This window comes from Pristiophorus japonicus, chromosome 1 (genome assembly GCF_044704955.1).
Source record: "Pristiophorus japonicus isolate sPriJap1 chromosome 1, sPriJap1.hap1, whole genome shotgun sequence".
In the NCBI taxonomy this organism is placed as follows: Eukaryota; Metazoa; Chordata; class Chondrichthyes; family Pristiophoridae; genus Pristiophorus; species Pristiophorus japonicus.
Genome location: NC_091977.1, coordinates 35,296,688 through 35,312,184, shown reverse-complemented (window position 1 = coordinate 35,312,184; position 15,497 = coordinate 35,296,688). Strand labels below are relative to the sequence as shown.

Below are 15,497 nucleotides of genomic sequence, written 5' to 3'. Positions count from 1 at the left end.
AATAATTGGGAGCAACACAGGACAGGCGGGGCTCTGCCATGATGCACACATTAAGTGCTCACGAGGAGCTCATGGTGGCCTTGGTGGGGCCAAAAAGCCATTCGGTTACATCCCGTGGTGTGACCGAACCCACCCTTGAGACATGTGAGCAATGAGAAATGTGCATTGTTCAATGTGTGAATCATTAGTAAATACTGAAAATATCATAGTACGCATGTAATGTTATGCAATTAAAATGTAATTTGATGTTATGCAATTACAATCTAATGTTATGCAATTATAATATGATCTGATATATAATGGTGATGTACTATAGGTGTTCGAATGAAGTCATGTAAGGTCATGCTAAACCTTGTGATCACCTGTGCATATGTGGTAATGGAAAGCATTATAATGTTTTCAGTTCGAGAAAAATTGTAATGCAATAATTTGAATAGTTAATCGTTGTTTATCAAATTAAAGGTCAAGTGGTCGTCGAGTCAGTGGAGTCCACTACCACTGAACCGTCTCCACCATCGCAGGAGGCTGAAGAAGAGACTCCTGCTGCTGTGCTTCACCAGGAGGAGGAGGAGACGGAGGAAGAAGAAGAGGTTTTTTTTGCGGGGGGGGGGGGTGGGGAACAACCTGCGCCCATCTGGGTTGAGATGGAAGAAGCACCGGGACCAAGCGGTGTGCAGGTGGTGACACCAAGGTGCGTCACATTGCAAACACCGACCCCACGGAGGTCTGGTCAGTGTGGCGAGCAATTGCCTGCCTTGGAGGGCTAGACAGAGAGCTTGATTTCCCTGTGCAGGGAGACGGTCGCAATTGGTCGCGACCTTATCCACGGATTCGAGGGATTCTCTGTGAACTGGAGCCAGTTCTCTGCGAACTGGAGCCAGTTTCCAGCATCCTGGAGCGAGTTCTGCCAGAGCTTCTCCAACTGGTCTTCTGAGCAGTCACTGACTGCAAGGGAGAGCTTGGAGGCTATTCGGCAGCAGACAGCCGCAACCAATGCCCTAAGGCATGTGTTGCTGGCTGGATATGGCGCTGCACCCCAAGGTGTCGTGTCTGCTCGCAGCGAGACCCCTCGCACGCAAGCAAGTACGGAGGGCACAGTTCCTCCGGACTCGGCAGTAGAGCCTCGGGCTTCCTCTTCCTCTCCGTCACCTCCACCATGGCAGGAAGTCTTGATATCCCACTCTGCACGACATTTTGGTGTCGGTCTGTGGAGACCAAAACGGGCAGGTGGGGTGCGAACACGGGGTGGGACAGGAGCTGGAGGGAAATGTGGCTGCAGGTAGGGAGGGGGGAATCCTTTTCTATGTAGTTTACTTGTTTTAAAATGTTCACTTGCTGTTATCAATTTATTATACTCTTGTTATTGTTATTGTTAATGTTACTGAATTGGCCAATTGTATTCAATAGTTAAATATTCACTTGTTCAATTTTTATCATAAGTTAACTGTTCACTTTCCATTCTTTCTGAAATGGTCACTTGTTGCCATTACTTAAATGACCACTTGTTCTTTAAGGTGTTCAATTTATTCTACTTCTAACATTTTGGGGATTTTGAAGGAAGAGTGGGTTGGTGCGGGGTGTGGGGGGTTGGAGGGAGGGTGTTGTTCATTAGTTCTTAAAAAACAATTATTTTTGTTAATAAAAAAAAAATTTCTACAACTTTTGTACCTTCTCTCTTAGTTACCTAAGTTTTACAACGTACGGTTCCTCATACAGATTTGTTTGCTTATTCTGTTTCCCCATGGAATATCATTTAATAACTTCACTATGTAAAAGCTATTTACTAAATAATTCCAATATATGAGATCTATTTAGTATAAATAAGATGATAATACCTATTTATATTCCCTGTCCCAAATTTCTGAGTACAATTTGCTTCAATTTTACTCTCTAAATAACTCAGAACAATTCTCCACCCTTCCTCAGGGGCTAAAAATGGCATCCGTATTGCCCATTTCCCTCTCTAAGGCCCTGAAAAAGCAACTATTTTTGAGCACTCTTTTGGGCCTTGCATCGGCCCAGCAAAGTGCAAGCTCAGTGCTGAAACTTGGGATGGGTCTTGTGTGGGCAATCATTTGGGCGATCATCTCAGCGATCAAAGTGCAAACTTGGGGGTCTGTTTTTCCGGTGATATTTTGGGCCTAGTTTACACTTTTTGCTCAAAATGGGCGATAGAGGTCCATTTTGGGCGATAGATGGGCCATAGATGGGCGATGTGAAGTGGAAAGTCTAGCCCCATGGTGTCAGAAGTGGAGACTTACGATCTTTCGTCAAACAACATGTTCGAACTGAAAGGGCCCGAAATTGGTCATTACATAAGGTCTACCCATTTCTCAGTGGTATGCTGGCAGTGCACCGTTTCAATCCGCTGGCACACCGCCAAGACCGAAGACCACAATTTTGGTTGATTTCTTTTTGGCGGTATAGCAGCAGTATGCAAGCGGTGTGCAGCGGGTGGGAGGTAACATTGTAGTCGATCCAGGTCGACTTTCTTTTCGATGGACAGTGCGGCACTGAACTGCGCATGTGCATTTTTTTTCCCCGTTTTTTCCAGAGAAGCTTTTTATCCACGATTTTGGGGGTCAGGGGTCACCCGCGCATGCGCAGTGAGTTGAAGTCGAGGGAGAGAGAGTGAGAAGGAGCAGCAAGCTAGTCGAGAGTTCGTTGGTTTAATAACAGATTGCAGAGTTAAAAAATATTCAGAATAAATAATAATTATACAGTTTGAACAGTAATAAGACATATTTTATAAATCAAAAATCATAACAACATAAATATAATGGAAATGTTAAAAAAAAAAGTTGAAGCCCAGGAATATCGAAAAGGACAGGAGGAAAGAGTGTGCCCGCCTTCGACGAGATGGAGTTGCCTGCCCTGCTCGAGAATATTACATAGAGGCACTCCGAGCTAACAAAGGGTGGTATGGAAAGCAAAGGAGTACAATACAATATGGGATGGGATCGGGGAGGCTGTGTCCTCCATAGGTACCATGGTATGCACCGGGGAAAGGTGCCGTAAGAGGTGGAATGACCTGGTGAGCGTAGCAAGAGTAAGTAATGATTTGATTTATGTACCCGCCATGTGTCATGTACCATATAAATGTAGGTTCAGTGTTTTTGTATATGTAGGCACTCTGTTAATGACTCCATGAGGCAGGGGTATGGTACTTAAACTGTGAAAACTGTAGTCCTTTATTGCAACTCCTAGAGTGAGGACACCAAGAGGTGAGCTCCCTTTTATACTGGGTTACTTGCAGTGTGCAGGTATCCCTTAGGTCTCCAGCAGCACCCTCTGGTGTACAGGTAAGGTGTGTACATGGTGAAGGTATATTCAGTGTTACAGTACATCAGAACATTGTAGGCATGCATACATAACAACACTCCCCCTAAGCATTTTTCAAGTCCTTATTGCCATGACCTGGGGAGGAGATCAGTAGTGGGCTATGGGAGGTTGTGGTGAGGGTTGTGTGGGTACCAGGTGTGAACCCTGTGTTTGAGGCTGGCCTCATACATTTCCCCCCCCCCCCCATCACACACAGACCATGTGTGTGTCACTGTTGTGGGATCCCTCAGTGGGGTGCCAGTGCAGTGGGTAGGGTACATACTCTGTAGAGTGGGTAAGTGTTGGTGTGTGGTAGTGGGCAGGGCCGCAGGACTGTGTGGGCTCTTGTCCTCCATTGGTGATGAAAGTCTGGTCATCCCAGGGTCTGGCAGGAAAGCTGGAGGGTACTGGCCTCTTGCTCCCGGTGCTGACCCTGGTGGCCAGGGGGGTGTAGGCCCAATCTGGGGAAGATTGCCAGTGGTGGTGGCTGTGCTGCCTATTGACCGCTGTCCCTGCAGTGGGCCTGCTCCCACTGGGTGTGTGTGAGCCCTTCTTGGGGCATCACATTTGTCCCAAAAATCCAGGCTACATGGTCAGGTAGCCCGCTGGACCTGGGGGTCTCCCATGGGGGGATTCCTCTGGCATTTACATTGTCCCTGTAGAACCCAGTGTCCTTAAGCAGTTTACTTCCTGTATACATGGCACATTGGCTCCAATCATACATAGTCACATCTACACTATTGTCGCTCTTTACATTGTTACTTACAGCATTTACATCACTTTCTTGTATCTCGGTCTCTCCATACATGGTTACATTTGTCATTTTAAAATTTCTATCATCATCATTGAGCATCAGAAACTTGTTCTTAACATCATTTACACAAGCATTCATTACACTTTTCACATTAGTTATACCGGCATCACAATTCAACGTTACATTATCATACCTGCATTTGCTAACTACATTTTTAGCTTTAAAGTCCTTGTCATCTTTAGAGTGAAACTGTCCCTTTAAATTCTTTGGGTTACCAGTCTCCTTTAAGGGGGCCTTCCAATCCGGTTCGCCGCTCGCTGCCACATGCCACTCCTCCAACGCTGCCCCTCGTGGTCTGGTCACGGCCATTTTGATTTTAGGTTCTTCACCTCGTGGTGCGGCCGCCATCTTCTCGCTCTCCTCCAGGTAGGCTGTGGTGAACTTTTGCCTCTCAGGTTTGGCCACAGACGTCGGGAATTCACTTTCCTCAATGATATTCTTCACTTGAAGTCCTGCCATGGCCCGGAAGGTGAAGTCTGGATGTTCGGTTTTGGAGATCTCATTAACAGAGTGCCTACATATACAATAACTACCGACGAGGTTGGGATTGATCCAAAGTTTTTCAAAGGTCGTCTGGCTCATCAAAGACTGGCTCGCCCCGTGTCGATCTCCATCGAAACTGGAACTCCGTTGATGTCTACTTCAATCTTCCACGGAGAACTCTCGGTGAAGCAGGTATCAATGACTCAACGAGGCAGGGGTATGGTACTTAAACTGTGAAGACTGTAGTCCTTTATTGCAACTCCTAGAATGAAGACACCAAGAGGTGAGCTCCCTTTTATACTGGGTTACCTGCAGTGTGCAGGTGACCCCTAGGTCTCCAGCAGCAGCACCCTCTGGTGTACAGGTAAGGTGTGTACAGGGTGAAGGTACATTCAGTGTTACAGTACATCATAACATTGTAGGCAGGCATACATAACAAGTGTCACATGGATGATGTTATTTATCTTAAGGTTACGGCGATGTATTCGTGCTTTCGGACAGTGACAAGAGGATCAACGCAGTGTTTTAATGTGTGCGTGTGCGTGTGTGTGTCTGCGATGTTAAATGGTTTGAAGATTGTTACTTTCATTTACTTCACTTTCTGCAGAAGAAGACATCTGTAAAAGCAGCTGAGCAGCAGTGTACTGGGGAAGGACCCACAGCCCAAGAGCCATTGACAAAAATAGAGATCCGTGCCCTGTCCCTGGTCAGGGATAGCAACCGTGCCACCACTTGCATTGGAGCTGACCCACACACACAGGATGGTAAGTTGAATACAATCCCTGGTCTGTGTTGCAGTCCTGTCATGTCATGTAAGGTAACTGTAACTGTCATGTTGGCCTCATGTAATGTAATGTAAGTTTATTGCACTGAAATGTTGGCCTCATGTGATGTAATGTAAGTTTGTTGCACTGAAATGTTGGCTTCATGTGATGTAATGTAAGTTTGTTGCACTGAAATGTTGGTTTCATGTGATGTAATGTAAGTTTGTTGCACTGAAATGTTGGTTTCATGTGATGTAATGTAAGTTTATTGCACTGAAATGTTGGTTTCATGTGATGTACTGCAATGTTGGGGGCATACAACGCAATGCATATATGTATTGTCTGTCTGCGATATGTAACGCAGTAATGCAGCAGTGAACATTTAAGTAAGACTGCGCTAAGTCACTGTACTCATGTAACCTGACCCCTCTCCTGGTGCTAAGCATTTTTAAATGTTGTTTTGTACTTCCAGACTCAGACGATTCTTTTTGACTCCTTTGTTTCTTTTTCCAACCATCTTAAATCTGTGCCCTCTCATTAGCTATCCTTCAACCACTGGAAACAGTTTCTCTTTATTTACTGTATCTAAATCCTTCATGATTTTAAACACCTCTATGAAATCGCCTCTTAGCCTTCTCTGCTCCAATGAGAACAACCCCAGGTTTACGAGTCTATCCACGTAACTGTAATCCCTCATCTCTGGAACCATTCTAGTAAATCTCTTCTGTACCCTCTCCAAAGCCTACACATCCTTCCTAAAGTGTAGTGCCCAGAATTGGACACAATACTCCATCTGGGACCAAACTAGTGCTTTCGCAAAATTTCCTGGCTTTTGTACTCTATGCCTCTATTTAGAGAATCTTAGCTATGAGGAATAATTGAATAGACTGGGTTTGTTTTCCTTGGAACAGAGGAGGCTGAGGAGAGGCCTGACGGAGGTGTATAAAGTTATGAGGGACTAAGGTAAAGTGGATAGAAAGGACCTGTTTCCCTTAAACAGAGGGGACAAAAACCAAGGGGTATAGATTTAAAGTAATTGGTCGAAGGTTTAGAGGGGATTTGAGGGGAAATGTCTTCACTCAGAGGGTTGTGGGGGTCTGGAACTTACTGCCTGAAAGAATGGTAGAGGCAGAAACCTTCATCATATTTCAAAAGTACTTGGATGTGCACTTGAAGTGCCGTAACCTGCAGGGTTACGAACCTAGAGCTGGAAAATGGGATTAGGCTGGATAGCTCTTTGTTGGCTGGCACGGACATGATGGGTCGAAATGGCCTCCTTCCGTGCTGTAACTTTCTGTGATTCTATGATTCTATAAAGCCCTGGAACCCATATGCTTTATTAACTGCTTTGTTAACCTGTCCTACCACCTTCAAAGACAAGCACCTTCAAGTCTCTCTGTTCTTGCATCAACCCCCACTCCCCTTTTAAATTGTACCATTTAGTGCGTATAGTCTCTCCATATACTTCCTAACAAAATATATCACCTCACTCTTCTCTGCGTTGAATTGCATCTGCCATATATCCGCCCAGTCTGTGTCTTCTTGAAGTCAATTACTAACTTCCTTACTGTTTACTACACTTGCAAGTTTTATGTCATCTGCAAATTTCAAAATTATCCCCTGTACCCCCAAATCCAAGCTATTAATGTATATCAAAAACAGCAGTAGTCCTAGTACTGAACCCTGGGGAACACCACTGCATATCTCCCTCCAGTCCGAAAAACAGCCATTCACCACAACTCTGTTTTCTATCCCTTAGCCAATATTGTATACATGCTGTTACTGCCCCTTTTGTACCAAGGGCTTCAATTTTGCTGACAAGTGTAATATGTGTTATTTTATCAAACGCCTTTTGAAAGTCCATATACATAAGATCAACTGCACTGCCCTCATCCACACTCTCTGTTACCTCATCAAAAAACTCAAATCAAGTTAGTCAAACACGATTTTCCTTTAACAAATCCGTGCTGGCTCTCTTTTATTAATGCGTGTCCAAGTGGCTGATAATTTTCTCCCAGATTATTGTTTCTAAAAGCTACCCCCATAACGATGCTGAACTGACTGACCCATAATTGCTAGATTTAACATAGAATCATAGAATCACAGAAATTTACAGCATAGAAGGAGGCCACATCGGCCCATCATGTCCATGCTGGCTAACAAAGAGCTATCCAGCCTAATCCCCCTTTCCAGCTCTTGGTCCGTAGCTCTGTAGGTTACGGCACTTCAAGTACACATTCAAATACCTTTTTAAATGTGGTGATGGTTTCTGCCTTTACCACCCTTACAGGCAAAGAGTTCCAAACTCCCACCACCCGCTGGTAAAAAAACTTATCCTCAAAACCCCTCTATACTTTCTACCAATAACTTTATATCTATGTCCCCTAGTTGTTGACCCCTCTGCTCAGGGAAATAGGTCTATCATATCCACTCTATCTAGGCCCCTCATAATTTTATACACCTCAATCTGGTCTGCCCCTCTGCCTTCCATGTTCCAAAGTTGAAAGTGGAGAAGCCATCCCGTCCGGATGGATGCATCCTAGGCTTCTGAGGAAAGCAAGGGTAGAAATCGCAGAGCCTATCCAATATTTTCTCATAGCTAAAATTCTCCAGTCCAGGCAACATCCTAGTAAATCTCCTCTGTACCCTCTTTAGTGCAATCACATCTTTCCTATAAAGTGGTGACCAGAACTGCACACAGTACTCTGGCTGTGGCCTAACTAGCATTTTATACAGTTCAAGCATAACCTTCCTGCTCTTGTGTTCTATGCCTCGGCTAATAAAGGCAAGTATTCCATATGCCTTCTTAACTACCTTATCTACCTGGCCTGCTACCTTCAAAGATCTGTGAACATGCGCTCCAAGGTCCATTTGATCCTCTACACTTCTCAGTGTCCTACCATTTAATGTGTATTCCCTTGCCTTGTTAGCCCTCCTCAAATGCATTACCTCACACTTCTCCAGATTGATTTCCATTTGTCACTATTCTGCCCACCTGACCATTGATATCTTCCTGCAGTCTACAGCTTTTTTCTTCACCAAATAGCCGAATTTTTGTATCATCTGCAAACTTCTTAATCATACCCCCTATATTCAAGTCTAAATTATTGATACATATTACAAAAAACAAAGGTACCTAGTACTGAGCCCTGTGCAACCCCACTAGAAACAGCCTTCCAGTCACAAAAACACCCATCAACCATTTATCTTTCTGCCTTTTTTAGAACAAGGATGTAACATTTGCAATCCTCCAGTCCTCTGGCACCACTCCTGTATCTAAGGAGGATTGGAAGATTATGGCCAGCACCTCTGCGATTTCTACCCTTGCTTTCCTCAGAAGCCTAGGATGCATCCATCCGGACGGGATGGCTTCTCCACTTTCATTACCGTCAGTCTGTCTGGTAACTCCTCTTTATCTATTTTTGTCTTATCCAGTATCCCGATGTTGGGGAAGTCCAGGACCAGGGGACATAGTGTAAGCATAAGGGGTAAGTCATTTAGGACTGAGATGAGGAGAAACTTCTTCACATAGAGTGTTGTTAACCTGTGGAATTCCCTACCGCAGAGAGTTGTTGATGCCAGTTCATTGGATATATTCAAGAGGGAGTTAGATATGGCCCTTACAGCTCAAGGGATCAAGGGGTATGGAGAGAAAGCAGGAAAGGGGTACTGAGGTGAATGATCAGCCATGATCTTATTGAATGATGGTGCAGGCTCGAAGGGCCAAATGGCCTACTCCTGCACCTATTTTCTATGTTTCTATGTTTCCCAGCAACCAGCTCGTTTTGCTTTTGCTCATGTTTATGATTTTGTTGCAAGCGTCAAACAGAGTGAATCTTCCTATCAGTTCTTCCCTCCATAAATCTCTCCGCCTCTCCACCTCGCTCTCTTCCTTTAAGACAATTCTTAAAACCGAGCACTTTGACTAACTTTTGGTCACCTGTCCTAATATTTCCTTCTTTGGCTCGTTATCAATTTCTATGTCTGATTACACTCCTGTGAAGCACCTTGGGTTGTTTTACTACGTTAAAGGTGCTATATAAATGCAAGCTGTTGTTGAAAAGCGATGATGGGATGGGATGCCAGTATGACTGCACGCAGTTTTGCGTTGCTTGATTATAGAGTGTTATATATTATATGAATAGCACTCATCTGAACCTAGTAACCTGAGTATAACTGCTCGATTAGTTTCCGACTCCAGCGTTATATCAGCGGTATGTGGGTGATGAACACTTGACCACAATCGACTGCTTTTACTACCTCCACTGTTGAAGTTACACTGTCCTATATTAGTCGACAACATTTTAGTCATATGAAGCCAGCCCATCTATCTTGAAAAGGACTCACCCTTCAATAAAATAGCAGACAGATACATTTTATGTGACTGTGTTAACGTCTTGGTGACCAGTATTATACAACGTGACTTCAACCCCTTTGTACAGAAAGTTATTAAGTCCATATGAATCAGATTGCTTATCATACAAAAGAATACTCAGTATTTCCACTGTTTAGCTTATTTTATTTTTCCATTGAGCAGACCTGTTAACCTGTCGTTAAGCCATTGAGCACTGCAGCAACAATTCTACAACAAAATCAATAAATAGGTAAGCATTGAAAAATTATTGAGGAAATCATAGAAATGCCATGGCCATTCACAATGCCACTTCACGATATTTATCATTCAAAATGTTTCAGAAAACCCTCTATTTGAGATGTAACATGAAAGAAAATGCATGCTTGTGAATGTTAAAAAGATTTCTTCAGTACTCAGAGAGTGTCCCGTATGTATAATGTGCTCTTTGATGATCACTGATCTCCATTCGTCTCTCCTGTTTTGGCTGCACTTTTAATTATTTTTGTTTTGCTTTTGCAACTCTGTAAAAGGAATTACAATACAAATACTTATGGAAACATCGCTCGCTTGGAACTCCATTTGAAGGAGAAAGTAAACTCCCTCAGCTCTAGGTTTAAAGTAAAAGAGAGGAATGTAATTTTGGTTGGTGTAAGTACATGAATACAAATTGAGTAAGGTAAAAGAACACGTTTACCCTAGAGTGAGAAACACTTTATAACTCAAAAGTTCTCAACACACAAATGGAACCAAAAAATAAAGACTTTTCAAAACTACCTGTTGGGCATTCTGTGTATTCCATGTCTTAATAAACAACCTTTCTTTCACTTTAGTGATGTCTATGAAACATGGGAGGCTTTTTTAATGTGCCTTACAGTCATTTGAAGTAACATTCAATTTCTTTAGCATAGCTCAGCTATTAAATGAAAAAAACTCGATGTGTTTTAACCTTAGGCCCCAGGATATAGATTATTTTTTTCTTGGTCAAGGGGCTCATGAAACCATTTATTTTCACAACGGGAGAGCCACTGAAAGTGTTACAAATAGAATCAGAGAATAATACAGCACAGAAGGAGGACATTCATTCCATCGAGTCTTTGAAAGGGCTATCCGATCAGTCCCACTCCCCTGCCCTTTCGGCATACCCCTGCAAAATCTTCCCCTTCAAGTATTTCTCTAATTTCCTCTTGAAAGTTACCATTGAATCTGTTTCCATCTTTCAGATGGTGAATTCCAGATAATAACATCTCATTGCGGAATTTTTTTTCTTATGTCATCTCCGGTGCATTAGCCAATTACCTTAAATCTGTGACCTCTGGTTACCGACCCTTCTGCCACAGGAAACAGTTCCAACTTATTTATTCTATCAAAACCCTTTGCGATTTTGAACATCTCTGTCCAATCTCCTCTTTCTGCTCCAGGGAAAATCGTTAATGTAATAGACTTAGGGGGGGAAATTGAGTGCGTATGCGCTTTCCATTGGCGCTAACGAGGCGCAAATGCCTTTTTTGACTGAGCGCAGTGCTAATAACCATTCCCGCCATATTGGGCAGAAGTTTAGCGGCGGCGCTACGGCATTGTGCTCCGATCTCCTGCGCCCGGAGATCGTAATGTCATCACCGTACACATCGCCCTGTTTGTATCCCAGACCTGAAATTCACTTTCTCGAAAACACCGGAAGCTGCAGGAGGCGTGGATTGGACGGCCAGCCACTACCAGAACGATGATTAAAGGTGAGGTGGCCGAGGTAAGTAAAAAAAACTTACCTTTGTTGGTGCCATTTTCTTCATGTGTTCCTGCCCGCGATCGTTCAACTCGGCACTCTGCTTGAGTGCCGGACTGATCGCGCGGGTTCGCCACTCCCTTGGTGGTCCAAATAGGTGACTTCTAAATTGCAGAGCCTGCAGTGATGGCCCTTCCCTTGAAGAAAGGGAAGGGCCCTTTGAATGTGACAACGCTGCACAGTCCAGTGTGTAGCTGGTGAGGTATCCGCCCCACCAGCAACCATTAGCGCTCCAAGAAGGAAGTGGAGCGCTTGACTTAGCGCTCCACAAACTCCCTGGAATGGTAAAACCAATATTCTGGAAGCTGGGAAGTAGTAGCGCATTCAGAGGGACCTGGGTGTCCTTGTACATGAATCACAGAAAGTTAACATGCAGGCACAGCAAGCAATTGGGAAAGCAAATGGTATGTTAGCTTTTGTTGCAAAGTGATTAGAGTGTAAGAGCAAAGGGGGCCGCAATTGCCCACCTCCCCTGGAAACAGAGCACACGTACCCTGTTTCTGTTTTTACTGGCGCGGTGGATGCGGTGGCACCTTGAGCAAAATTCCACTATGTGGCTTTTTTTCCAGCGGACCGGAAGTCCGTCTTAATGGCGGCGGAAGCGGGCGGCAAGCGGAAGTTTGGAGTCTAGAGGGGCGGAAGTTGGGGGTGGGCGGAGTGGCCGCTGCTGTCAGTCATTGGCGTAGCACTGATGAAGTCATCGCAGCACTGCGTCACCACGGCTCGCCCCTTCACTTAAAGGGGATAGCCTGCGCGATTTTTAAAGTTCAGTCCACTGGGCCACGTGTGAGAGTTCCGGCCGGGCCTGTAAGGGGGGTGGTCTCTATGAGGGGGTCAGGTTCCCTTCTGACCAACTTGAGTGGTTCGAATCGCTCCCACTCCCTTGGGTTCTGTACTCTGGATTTATTGGGGGGGGGTGACAAAAGTGCAAAGGACACTGGTTTGATGCAAAGAACTTTGGTTTTATTTGAGTCAAGATAATAAGGCTTATTACTCTAGTAAGAAAATACAAGGCCAAACTTACAATCGCTCTAACAAAGGACAATACAAGGAAAGATACAAGGTCAAACTTATAATCACTCTAATAAAGACAATATAAGGAAAGGTACAAGGTCAAAATTATAATTACTCTAATAAAGTACCATACATTTTCTATTCAAAGGGGGTTGCAGTAAAATTATACCTGCCACCTCCCAATACCTAATTCTAGCTAGGTTAGACTTCAGGGCAGGCAGGGACTATGCTTACCAATCCTTTTGATAGTTAACGGTAGATTGCGGTTTTTCCCTTGCTACGACGTTGACTGTGACCGGTCGCTGCCGCGATGGCGATGTTCTTCCTTCCTTTAGGACTTCGAGGCTGGAGAAGTTAGTTTACAATTGTCGCGTTGGCTTCTCTCCTTGTCGTGATGACATACTCGCAGAATAGCACCTGGTGTAGTAGGACATCTGAGGTAGTAGCAGCCTTGTAGCTACCAAGCAACCACCTAACCTCTATTGGAAAACAGCGGCCAGTTATACGATTTCATTGTTCTCATCTTGTTGCCAAATCTCTTCAAAATCCTTTGGATAATTTTGGCAGGCTTGGTTCTTCTTTGTAATATTTTATCGGGCTGGTTAAAAGTTGATATGTTTTGGGTGAGTTGATGTTCGAAAACTGTTTTCCGATGGAAATATTAGTTTGGTAATTGCAATGTCCTTTTGTGCTTAGTTTTTCGCATACAGGCTGGATTGGGCCTCTTTGTGATGTATATGCTGAAATGGTTGTCCAGACCCATGTTGATGGGTAGCTACCTCTGGGTGATTTTGTGATGTTAATGTCTCTTGTGGGGGAAGGATTTTCGAATACTCATTCTTCCAGACAGGTTAACTTAGTCCTCACACCCAGGTAGCTTCACTTAATCAGTCTGTCTCTGTTAGTTCCGCAGGTCCGCTCACAGCCTTGAGTTTGTCTTTTAAAATCCAAAATTCTATTAAAGTTCGTAGTTTGTTCCATAAGCACTTTAGAGTTCCAAACTTTTCGGTAGATAGTTCCAAATTAAATTTCCTTTCGAATGAGCCCAAACACTGGGGGGGATTTCTTGTGAATTTTGCATCCCTTCATTCCCCCCTGCTGACACTCCACACTCTTGAGTGTCAATCAAGATAAGCAAAATTCCTGCTCCCGAGAGTCAACCTTCCCTGCATTTATACTAGCTAAACGTTAATGTACATCCCCCGTTGAAATACAATGCAATTTACAGGTGAATACAATCATTACAATTCAGTTATAGCATGGAGGGGGTATGATGTCCCTCTTTTACTCGATTTTCACAGTAAAGTAACGGTATACAGTCAAACACAACTCTTAAGTAAAATAAAATGAAAACACATAGTAACACATTCTCAAGTAACATGAAAGGTCCATAGTCAAACACATATTCAAGTTCAGTAAATTAAAAGTATATAATCAAACATTTTTAAGTACACTCTTACAGCACTCGATATTCTGCGGTTTACAGTAGGTAAAATCAAACACAAATTAAACATGGCAGTATGGTGTCACCCCTCCCTGCGCGATTCCCAAGTTCGGCCAAGGAGCGTATAACACCTTTTGGTGCCTGACTTGACAGCCTCTGCGTTTCACTCAGCAAGTGAGACACCATAAGTAAAGTATAATCGCAAGTTGACAAATAACTAAAGTGTGGGAAGCGATTCGGATCCAGGTTGGGACTTCTATATTTCTGAAAAGGTCCCACCAAGGCAGAATGGTGATCTCGAGAATCTTTTTCCCTATCTCAATGGTTTTTTGTTCCAGAGTATAGAAGTGTTTTTGTGAGATAATTACAGCTTTTAGCAGAGCAGTAAGATGTTCGGGTAAAAGGGGAATTGCATAGCCAAAATGTACAACATAATCCTGCAGGTTTGTAATGTTTTCCTTCACAGTAGGTGGACAGTGGAGGGTTGAGGAATGGGGACAATCTGTTCCTGGGCCACTTGAACTGATGCCTCAGGTTTGAAGCAAATACTGCTGTCACTTACCGGACACCAGAAGGTGGTGACACAATACGTCCCACCCCCTATGTATGTTACCTGTGGAGGGACATGGTCTTGTGTCACTACTTCCATGGTGCAGTTAATAGGCTGTGCGCTAGCAGCTTTAAACCCACACTGTGACTTTGAACGGGCACTTAGGTACTGTGGACACATTTTTACGTGTGCACCCCGGAGAGGTCAGTACCCGTTATAGCGTGCTCCCACTTTATGACATAGGATGGGACCGCTGCGAAACGAATGTGTGCACCTCCCTGAATAACTCCAATATTCTCCACCCGATATACCGGTGCGGGTCGGGCTGTCCCATCCATGACCGGCATCCTTAATACTATTCCCATAATGGTGTGGTTAGATTTCCCAGTCTACTGGGACAGGGTAGGCTTCAGAGGCAAGGCGGAGCTTGCACGGGCTTAGTGAATTGCTGTATGGGTGGAGGGCTGCGAGGTGCTTGTTCCTGATCCAAGAGGGGACTACACCTTGTTTCAAATCCTCCAGGTTGTTGCGGCCCTCGCCAAACAACCATGCCCCATACAATATGCACACCTCGTTTTGTGCAGCCTGGTCCGAAGCGTTTCTATCCTCCCGTATAAGGGCATTCACTGTCTGTGCATATTTTTCCAGTTCAGCCACTATTTCTTCTAAATGGACAGTCATAGCCTGGTCCTTGTGTAGTTCTGATCCTACTACTGTGTTCTCCTGTTTCAGGATTTTTCTCAATTGGGTCTTTAAACTGTTTATCTGTGTTTGCAGTTCTATGTCATCTAGGCTATTTATCACAGAGGAGGCTGAATTGTAGGTAGTGAAAACGTCATTTATGATTCCCCTTCTAGGTCTCCCTGAGCCCATGGTGTCCCTAGCTTTTAGGGTGTATAGGTCTGCTTTGTCTACATTTCCAAAGTCTAACTCATAAAATTTCTTGAACATGTCTCTAAGTAGGGCCTGGTAT

The 15,497-nt window shown here is 44.1% G+C and overlaps 1 long non-coding RNA gene across 1 annotated transcript in view; it reads left to right on the top strand.

Moving 5' to 3' along the window:
• Window positions 1-10,035, top strand: part of LOC139278396 (uncharacterized) — a 38,975-nt gene extending 28,940 nt beyond the window's left edge. Inside the window, exons 2-4 of the long non-coding RNA XR_011596253.1 lie at window positions 5,226-5,382; window positions 8,818-8,870; window positions 9,920-10,035. This is a non-coding gene — a long non-coding RNA (uncharacterized lncRNA). The remainder of the gene's footprint in view (window positions 1-5,225; window positions 5,383-8,817; window positions 8,871-9,919) is intronic.
• The last annotated feature ends 5,462 nt before the right edge of the window (window positions 10,036-15,497 follow it).